The sequence below is a fragment of the Medicago truncatula genome, chromosome 2, assembly GCF_003473485.1.
Source record: "Medicago truncatula cultivar Jemalong A17 chromosome 2, MtrunA17r5.0-ANR, whole genome shotgun sequence".
Classification (NCBI taxonomy): Eukaryota; Viridiplantae; Streptophyta; class Magnoliopsida; order Fabales; family Fabaceae; genus Medicago; species Medicago truncatula.
This window is the reverse complement of record NC_053043.1, coordinates 12,431,152-12,441,366: the sequence shown is the minus strand read 5'-3', so window position 1 is coordinate 12,441,366 and position 10,215 is coordinate 12,431,152. Positions and strand designations below refer to the sequence as shown.

The following is a 10,215-nucleotide window of genomic DNA, read 5'->3' as shown; positions in this document are numbered from 1 at the left end:
GATTTCCGACTCTGTTTGCTGTTGCAATGGAGCTAGACAGGGGATGCAGTGCTCTTTACAAGTATCATGACATTTCTGGGCGGCAATGGCACAAAACCGAAGCAATCCTATCTCTGGGAATGAAATATGAATATGAGTGTGGAGTGTATTTGTAATGTTACTTTTAATATTTATTATAAGTTGGTCCAATAAGTTATATTAGTGAGATCACAAACATAACCTTATGATGTTTGATTCCAGAATGACAGTATCTAGAACCGAAACCCAATCACAACTGTAAGACGTATTCTTTGCTTACTGTTACGAAGGTCTGATTTGGCTTTGAACCTTATCAGGGGCCATAGTCTCTTAGATAATATTTATATGTCTAAATTATCTAACGGTCTTCATTAAGAATTGATTTATTTTGCTGGCTATGACGATTTATCTAATACCCTTGATTTTAACTTTAAATTCTCTATATACATTTTATTTGTTTGTTGTTCTACTATTTTTGTTGAAAAATTGATTATTTTACTTCTGAGTACGTGGTATATAATAGCATTATATAATATTGGTTTATTATTATTAACAATTATCTTCTTTATTTATCCACATCCACATGAGTAATAAGCTATAGCCCACAAGGTTGGCCAGTCTCGTATCTGTCTTGCTATAATGATTTAAGGAAAAGTGAATCCACTCATCCAAGTTAGCATAAAAAATCTGGTTCCTTCTTCTTACTTGGGAAATACAATCAAAGAAGACCGAAATACATTGGCAGAAATCAAACCCAATGTAGGCAATGAGCTTAACAAGAGTACAAAATAGTGGGTTCTATACCTCCTAAATATAATGGAACTGGCGTTTGATCCTTGTAATCTTTAGCCATTGTTTCCTTCTTCTTTTCAAGCTTGTCAATTGGTTATGACATATATATATATATATATATATATATATATATATATATATATCTGCAAGATAAAGTTATGTGTGATCCAAGCAACACGCTTATATGCCATTTGATGCCACAAAAGCAAATTCGATAACCACTATGCTTGGCTCTTGTGATCTTTGTAAAACTGTAATTACATTCCTCATGGATAACTCTAATCATCTCAATTTGATTTGCAAATTTCGAAAGTGCGTAAATATTTAAGTGATGTTTTATCTCGTATCTGAGATTAGATTGAGTCCTATGTTTTCAATGACCCTCACTTCAGCCTAGTTTGTGATTTTCTCAAGATTGAAAGTTCGTGATTTCTGACTCTTTCTTTGGGTACAAAAATTGCACAGTGGAGGTGATGTTTCAAATGTTTTCTTCCCTGTGAAAAATTCAAGGAGGGAAAATGATTTAGATTCAGATGAGGTAGCTTAATCATTTTAGATTTAGAGTCCAATTTGGTTCTTTCATTGGCAAAACTTTATTAATACAAAGAGATGTTTACTGCAACTGAAAATACGGTACAATTTTGGTCTTACATATCCTTGAAGAAAAAACGTTTCAATTCTAGTATCAAGTGAGGAACATGCACCTTGCATACTTCCAATTGCATTAGCTTTCTTAAAATCAAATCGAATCAAGCTTAGCATCGTGATAGCATTTATCTTTCTCCCAAAGTCGTTCGTGAATAGAGTTTTTCGTGAAAGTGTTATAGTTTTCCTCATTAGTAAATAATAATCTTCTTGAAAATGATAAGTAACCAAAGTAGACAGGTATGGAAATTTAATTCTTTGATTTAATTAATATTTTTACTTTCTTTTATAAACTAGTATATAATTTGAAATTTTGAATTATTATATTTAAAAATTAATTATTATGACTTTAGCTCTACGTTTAAAAACTCTTATTAGTGAACTTTTTATGGCTATAAATAAGGTTTTTTGCAACACCTAAAAGATAACAAAAAAGAAAATTCTAATAAAGATTGATTTGACCTTTTATATGTGAAAATTAATTATTATGTCTTTAGCCCTATGTTTGAAAACTCTTATTAGTATACTTTTATAGCTATTAATAAGGTCTTTTGGCAAAAACTCCTTCAAAAAGAAAAAGGTCTTTTAGCAAAACCTAAAACATAACAAAAAAGAGAATTTTAATAGAGATTGATTTGACGTTTTATATTTGAAAATTAATTATTATTGTCTTTAGCTCTATGTTTGAAAACTCTTATTGGTATATTTTTTATGGCTATAAATAAGGTCTTTTGGCGAAACCTAAAACATCACATAAAAAGATAATTCTAATAAAAGATTGGTAAAAGATACACAAAGAAAATAATCATGGTAGTAATCATGAAAAGAAAAGGTTTTGCAATGATCTTAATGATTATGTTAGTTGTAACACAAGTGGAATGCATAACTCCATCTCAAGAATTTGTGTCAATTAAACAGAAAGGATTCTGTGAAAGAATATACGAGGTAATATTTTGTAAATATGTGTGTTACACTGCTAGAAATATACGTGAGTTACGACTTGATGTGTGCATTGTAGATTGTGTGAAAGAGAACTGCGAGGCTCCGGTGGAAACAAACATTGTTATGACCCTTACATAAGCAATGGTAGATTTACTTTCGCTTTATCTTTTATTTTTTATTTTTAAAAGTTAATATAACTATTTAGTTTCGAAGGATAAAGCATAGTGCTTATGTCAAACTTAAATAAATACACTTCAATTCATAATGCCTATTTTGTAGTTTTTATAAAAAATTTGCAAGTAATTTTTATTTATCTCTTGATTGTTTTCTATGATTGGTTGATTCATAGATTTAATTGTATCATAGATTTGATTGATTCAATTATTAACTATGATTCATAGTTTGATCAATATTTTTAAATGCATTTTTGTTCAGTCTAGTTTTAATTTTTTAAAGTTTTGATCCCCTATGTTAAAAATGAACCTTTTATCCCCATACTTCATCCTTTTTTTTTATCCCCATACTTCATCCTTTTGATCCCCATACTTCATTCTTCTTATCACTTTTCATCCCCCACCTAGTCAATTTTGATGACGTGTCAATGTCACTTTTTTTTTTTAAAGAATGTCAATGTCACTTATGACATGGCATATTTCATATAGATACTTTGAAAATACAATATATATTAATTCAATAATTCATGTTTTAATAAATAATTTAATTATTAAAAAAATCAGAATCTATTTATGAAAAATAAATATCATAATAACCCTAAAATCCCAAATTTTCTTCCATCCCTCTCTTAATCCCTTCTCTTCAAATTTTATTTCTCTTGATCTTCCCCTTATACTTCAATCTCACCTTCCGATTCTTATCCAAATTCAATCTTGCGTTTTTCTTTTCATCTAGTTTTGAACAATTTCATCATACATGTCTTTGTTTTAAAGGGAATGAGATGAATGATGGGGTGAGGAGGATGTCATATCATCATACATTTCAGAATTTGTCATAAGTGAAATTGCCATATCATCAAAATTGACCCTAAAATGGGGTGAGGATGATTTTTTTTTCGATGGCCGAAGTTTGAACCCGGACCCTGCATATATTATGCATTGTCCTTACCAATTGAGTTAAACTTACGAGGACAAGTATGAAAAGTTATAAAATAAATAAAGTAGGGGGAATAAAAATGCAATTAAGCCTAATTTTTATTTGTAGGAATAAAAAATTGTACTCTAAAATCTACAACCACCTTGAACTTTGTGCACCACAAACCTTGCGCGCCAATCATTTGTGATATACTATACCGTAGATTTTGTTAGAGTAAGCAGATTACACCCCCTCTCCTTAGAGAAGTTTGAATTACACTCTCATTTCCTCTTGTGCTGAACTTGTGTATGCATTCTGCCAAATATAAATACGGTTTTCAAATAAAGTGACATTATGCGTCATTTTTAGGGTACATAATAAAGTGAATGCACATACAATTTCAAACCTTTCATTTTGCATTAAATTTGCATTAAGTATTCAGTATATTTCATCCATACCAACAAGTAGAGATCCAAAAGAACTAAACCATAACAATAGTAAATTAAATACATGAGGCGTAAGTTGGCGATGAAGTTACACCAAATATTGTACTGCTGTTGGGTCCACTCTAGCTGTTGAATTAGTTAACTCCAAATTCACCAACAGTTGAACAGTTGTTATCTCTTATCTCTAACTCCTGAGCAACAACAACAATCAGAGTAGGAAATCTTAAGGGTTCCACGTTTGACAATGACGCTTTGAATATGAGTGGCTGAAATGTAGTAGAAGTAAGTGCTTTAGTGTAAAATTATAGACGGACACAAAGATCAAAGAATGAGTACCCAATCATAAAAGGTTAAAACTACAGGATGACTAAAATAATGAGTACCCATTGGTATAGAAAGAACATATCTCGCAAGCCAGTCAGCAACTTGCCTGCAAATAAAAAAGTTTCTTAATTCTATTTTTATCTACATATTAGTTTTTTTTTTTTTTTTGACAAAATCTTCTCATTCAGTTTTAAGTTAAAACTTGTCATCTGACAGAAGGAGGTTTTAACCTTCTTACCTACTTACTTCCATGTTGTCTCAAATTACAATCAGAAACATGAATTTGGATTCCCTGCAGTACCTGAAAAAAGTCTTGCAGACGCCACAGATTATGTTTTATTTTTTGAAAGGATTCATTATATGATAGTGTAAATAAGTTTAATAAGATTTGTGCAATGTTGTGATTACTTTGCACCATGAAAACTGCAATGCAACATTTGTGAAAGCCAAAATCGCAAAATGCTTAACACGACCTGGACTGTTATTTAAAACCTTGGTGACAATAACAATAATGTTGTAAGTTTTGAGTCAATTTCAACAACAGGGGCAAATCCATCAACAGTAAAATCTTTGGTAACACTTCACAAAACTGCTTTTAAATTTGTTCAAGGACTACAATTGTGCAAGGCACGGAGAGCGCTGCATAGCATTCAAGTAGAGCCAAAAGATGTTGCTATGTGAATGTTCTGTTTTGGACAGTTTAGGCATATCAAATAATGTGGCTTTGCAAGTGTCTATGAGGCTTAGTTTGTTGTTAACGTATATTTTGTTTTTAAATTGTTAAATTCAACATGGCATGTGCTCCGGATTACTGCGAAACATAGCCTACCTGTATATCTTCTCTGTATTGAAATGAGTTTTCATGTTTTAAACAAACAGATGGCTGGACAGAAAAGTCCTTGCTTGCTGCTCTGCAATTTGTAAGCAGATGGGTTTAGCGTTTGTAGACATTTCTAAATATATAGTTGAATTAACCTTGATAGAGTAGAATTTTCTATGTAAAATTATGGAAATATGGAATGATGCAAATTGCAGTTCTCTAAGGTTTTTGTTTCTAAGGTAACAACTATAGCCTATAAGAATGATTGAGGAAAATATATAGACTTAAGATTAGAAGGGCAGAGATGCATTGTTAGCACTCTGAAGGAGCAGCATTTTGCTCTGGGATTCGGTCAATCTTCTGTAATATTTTGTATTTCAAGCAATAATACTACTATTTGTTTTATCTTTTAATTCGGGTTCCTATCACTGTGTCAACAAGAAATTCTGTTTAAAATGCAATAAACTGAAGAATGAGGTTGACAATTCTGTTCAAATAGAAGCTGTGCAGATCTACACTAAATAACTATATACGATATTCTTCATACTCCATTTAACTTAGGCCTAGGAATTTTCTCTCCATCACTTACACATACTAATTCACCATAAACATTTTATTTAAATTGATCCAAACTAATCAGAGACAAAATCCAACCTTGTACACCAAAGCACACCCTTTCTCTTCTACATTTTCAGTCACTCAATTTGAATGACAGTTAATTATGAAAGCTTCAATTGAACTTGTGCATTCTGTTATTTTTATATAGTAATAGTCAAATAGTTGGATGATAATCGATTAGTTTTGGCCAGGCCCTGTATTACCTTTGCGCTAGGGTATTGTATGCTTTCTTTTGGGCACCAGCTCTCTCTTCTCGAGGGGCTGGGTTCGAGAGGCAATTATGATAAACGTTATGTGTTGATCATGAAAGATTTGTCCATGATGATACCTCACAAGTCATATGCAATGGTTCTATTTTTGGCCTCTAATTAAGGATGATCATGATCCATGAAATGGTAACTTGTTTTGATGAAGAACAAGCCAATAAAAACAGAGAAACTAGTGTCTGGCTTTCATTAATTATGACATGCTCAGTTAGATCACTAAATACATTAATTTTATTTCATAAGATCAGAAGAGTATCCATTTATTAAGGTAGTGTTATCATATCAGCGATAGGAAATGGTGACTTGCATAGAAAAGTAAACTACTAGTCACATGAGAAAGACCACATATGCAACGAAATGGGGGCTAAATTAGTGACAATTAAGCCTCTATATGATTTAGAATAACCTTTTAAAACCACTATACACTTATACAAATTCAATGGGAATGCGTCGGTCCAAAAAAAAAAAAAAACAGTTGTAGAGCTTTTAAATTAGAGAAAATTGAATTGAGGTAGAGAAAAAAATATGAGGTGAGTGTTTTCTTAAAGAAGATGAAATTTGAGAAAATATATAAACACCACCGTATAGTTTGAACTCTAATCCAACCAGTTAGAAAATATTCTAATGCTATAATCTACAATTTGCACCACTAGTTACATATATGATATGATTCTTCATCGAATTTACGGTTGAGCCTAACATTACCTCATAAAACTAACTTGTAAAGTGAAAATTACCCCCCATTTATAAACGCTCGTCTAGACCATATGTCAATCAATGTAGCAGACTTTAACACACATCCTCAAATATAATACTAATGGGTTTGGTACATAAATATAAATGGTTGGTGATCTGAAATAATATATTTCACTCGGTATGCATTCTGTTTTTGTATCTAAGAATTTAACATAAGATTAATGTTTCGGGCACTTTTCGACCCGTAAATTTTAAAATGTTGCGATTTTGGCCTCCTATTAAAAAAATTACAATCTTTACCCCTTTCGTCTCAAAATTACTGACAAGACGCCACATGTTCCAAAAAAGAGATCATTTAATCGCAACTTTTTGAGAAGATAATCAAAATATCATATTTCCCTTACCTTAGGGGTCAAAAGAGCATATTTCCCTAAATTTGGAGGGTCATTTTTGTTCATAGGGACCAAAATCACAACATTTTAAAACTTAAGGGTTGAAAAGTGCACTTTAATCTAATGTTTTATACCTCTTTCGGAAACTCACTTATAAATATATCTCACCCCATGTTGATGTTTATTTTATTTTATTTTTTAAGATATCAAGACTTCGTTTAATACGTCACGTCAAATCAGAGACATATCACAAATTGATGTTTATCTCACCCCATGAAGTTTTATAATGATTTCTACTATATATCAAAGTTTTAATTTCTATTTGTAAACATTATGCAAAGTCATTTTGAGTTTTAATGTTGGTAAATTATTAGGTACCTTAAAGCTTGGTTGGAGATCGATATCCAGTAAAGCAAAACTCATTCAAAATTTGATTTTATTCTTAAACAAATTAATATAAAAATATGACATATCATTGAATAATTCAATGATGAGTACATAGTCAATCAAACTTAATGCGTGTCATTGTATTCGCCTTTAATTTTTCTTCTTAAGAATTTTAAATGAATCTAAGTTAATTTCAAGACTTCATTCCGCTTCGAGAAAAGATTTGTTTAAAATTCTTTTCAAATTGAAAGGGATGGTTATCAATATACTGGTTGATGTTAAACTCTAAAATATGAAAATTTTATTCCTTGATTTCATTAATATTAATTTATATATATATATATATATATATAATTTGAATTCCTATATTTAAAAGACTTTTATATGTGTTTAGTCCCTGTAAATATAGGGATCATTTAAAATTTAATCTTGTATTCCTTAAGACTGCTGAACACATGTAAAAGCCTATTTAAAACTAGTTATCATATATTTTGCTTTACATTTGAAAACTCTTATACATACACCTTTATGGCTATATATATGGTCTTTTTGTTGGGTCACAAGGGGAGCCTGAGGGACTGTCCATATCGAGGCTAGAACAACTACACTTGCCCACAACAACACTTTTGAGAAACCTAAAACTAACTAAACAGAGAATTCTAATAGAGATTGATTTGACTTTTTATATTTGAAAATTATTATCATGTGTTTTGCTTCACGCTTGAAAATTCTTATACCTTCACTTTTTGTGTCTATAAATAAGGTCTTTTTGCACATCCTAAAATATCACAAAAAAAGTAAAATTACAATAGAGATTGTTAAAATATACACATCAAAAAGAGTCATGGAAGTAAGCATGATAAGAAAATGTGTTGTGATGATGTTAATGATTATGTTAATTGTATCACATGTTGAATGCAACTTTCCATCTGAAGAATTTGAGCCAACTAAGCTCAAAGGAATCCGAAGAGCATGGTGTGAAATTAAGTGTGACTTAAAATGCATTGGACAAAGACTAGTAGAAAAATGGGAGAAGTGCGTGAAAGATTGTATGAATAAATGCTAGGCGCCGGTAAAAACCAAAATATTGCTATGATCCTTACCTACCATCAACAATTGTGTCTAGATTTACTTTCTCTTCGTCTTTTTTTTATTTTTATTTTATTTTTTTAGCAAATATAAATAATATCATATATTTGTTTGTACTTTGTAGGTGCCCATGCAGTTCATACACAAATTGATTCAAGCTTGGAGATTTGCAGCAATAATAAATAAATAATGAGTATCCCCTACAAAAAATAATGTGTATGTTATGTGAGACTCTATATAATAAAATTTACTCATAGAATTGACGTTATGTCAATCTTAAATAAATATGTTTTTATTCATAATGCCTACTTTCTATTTTTTATTATCTATTTTTGCAAGTAATTTTTATTTATTTATATTTTTCTCTGATGATTGATTCATAGATTTAGCAACCAGCTATCTTTTGAAAAAAAAGATATAAATCAAAATCATTTTCTTAGCACCCCAAATCATTGTTTACAGGCATGGCAGCAACCGCCACCACCTTCATGCTCAACTAAATATTGGGAAGCCAAATAAAACCCGGTTTAATCCTTTGCATTGCACACAGATTATAGATCACAAATCCTCTAAAATCCATTAGGGTGTTGAAGCACATAACACGCGTGAAGAAATTGAAATTTGAGTGCATTAATTTAGTCAGGTTGGGTTTGCCTTTGTAGCAAAAATAAAGAAATAGAGAGGAAGTCAACATGTATGTAATTAAGAACTAATTTTTAATAGTTAAGATGAAATAACTTATTTTAATGTCTTTCTACTTCTTGCAAAAAAGAAAAACATGTGACGTCAAATGCCAATAGACCTTGCCACATTAACTCCCATATGCCACCTCATCAGCTTTAACAAAATCTGAGGGAAATATTTGCAAGAATTTAAAATTTTAAGGGGTTATTTTCCTATTCACTTAAAAAAAATATGTTTGGAATGCATAAAAAACTTGAATGTCTATTTCAAAAAAAAATCTTTCAAAGCAATATATCCCACATAAGAAGAGTGGTTGACATCGTTTGTAAAGATTCCTAAAATAAAATTCCAAAGTGTTCAAAGGTTTTATGTATCAGATGTCAGTAAAAAGAGGTATGGGCAGTATGACTTTTAATTCGGTATATGATGCGGCAATGGAGTCAATGGACCCCGTCTACGAGTTATGCACTTTGGAGAGTTATGCACTGATGTTAGTTCTATTATATGTGATGTATGATCAGAAATTCCGTCGAGCAAGCGTTGTATAGAATTGATGTAAGACCTGTTGTCATTTGGTTACCATCTGATGAGCAAGCGTTGTATAAAATCACATATTTGCCCTCGTTTTTTCATGTATTTGGCTCCCAAGGAGGCGATGTCGAAAGTGGAACCTTCCAGATTTCCTACGCTGATTGCTGTTGCTCAAGAGCTGCAGAGAAAAGACAACAATTGTTCAACTGTTGCTGATCATGAGTTAACTTCAATGGTAGGGGAAGACCTGGAAACTGTACAAGATTTGGTGAAAATTCATCGCCAATTTATGCCACATAATCGATGTCCAGCGTGAGCCAGTATGCTTGTAATTGTAAAGTCCTCGTGACTTCTAAATTTGATCAGAATCATATGGTTAAAGGCGACTTAACTTAATCATGAGTTGTTTTATCTTGCCACTTTTCATTCCTTGCTTGATTGGTTTATCCAGATATTCTTTTTTAGGTATAATTTAC

The 10,215-nt window shown here is 31.2% G+C and overlaps 1 long non-coding RNA gene across 2 annotated transcripts; it reads left to right on the top strand.

Moving 5' to 3' along the window:
• Positions 1 to 2,258: 2,258 nt before the first annotated feature.
• LOC112419169 (uncharacterized) lies at positions 2,259 to 4,860 on the top strand. Of its 2 annotated transcripts, XR_003009293.2 has the most exons (3): positions 2,259 to 2,400; positions 2,474 to 2,541; positions 4,530 to 4,860. It is a non-coding gene; the product is annotated as an uncharacterized lncRNA (long non-coding RNA). The 2 variants fall into 2 exon arrangements; XR_003009289.2 differs by lacking the exon at positions 4,530 to 4,860 and having other exon boundaries at positions 2,474 to 2,817.
• The last annotated feature ends 5,355 nt before the right edge of the window (positions 4,861 to 10,215 follow it).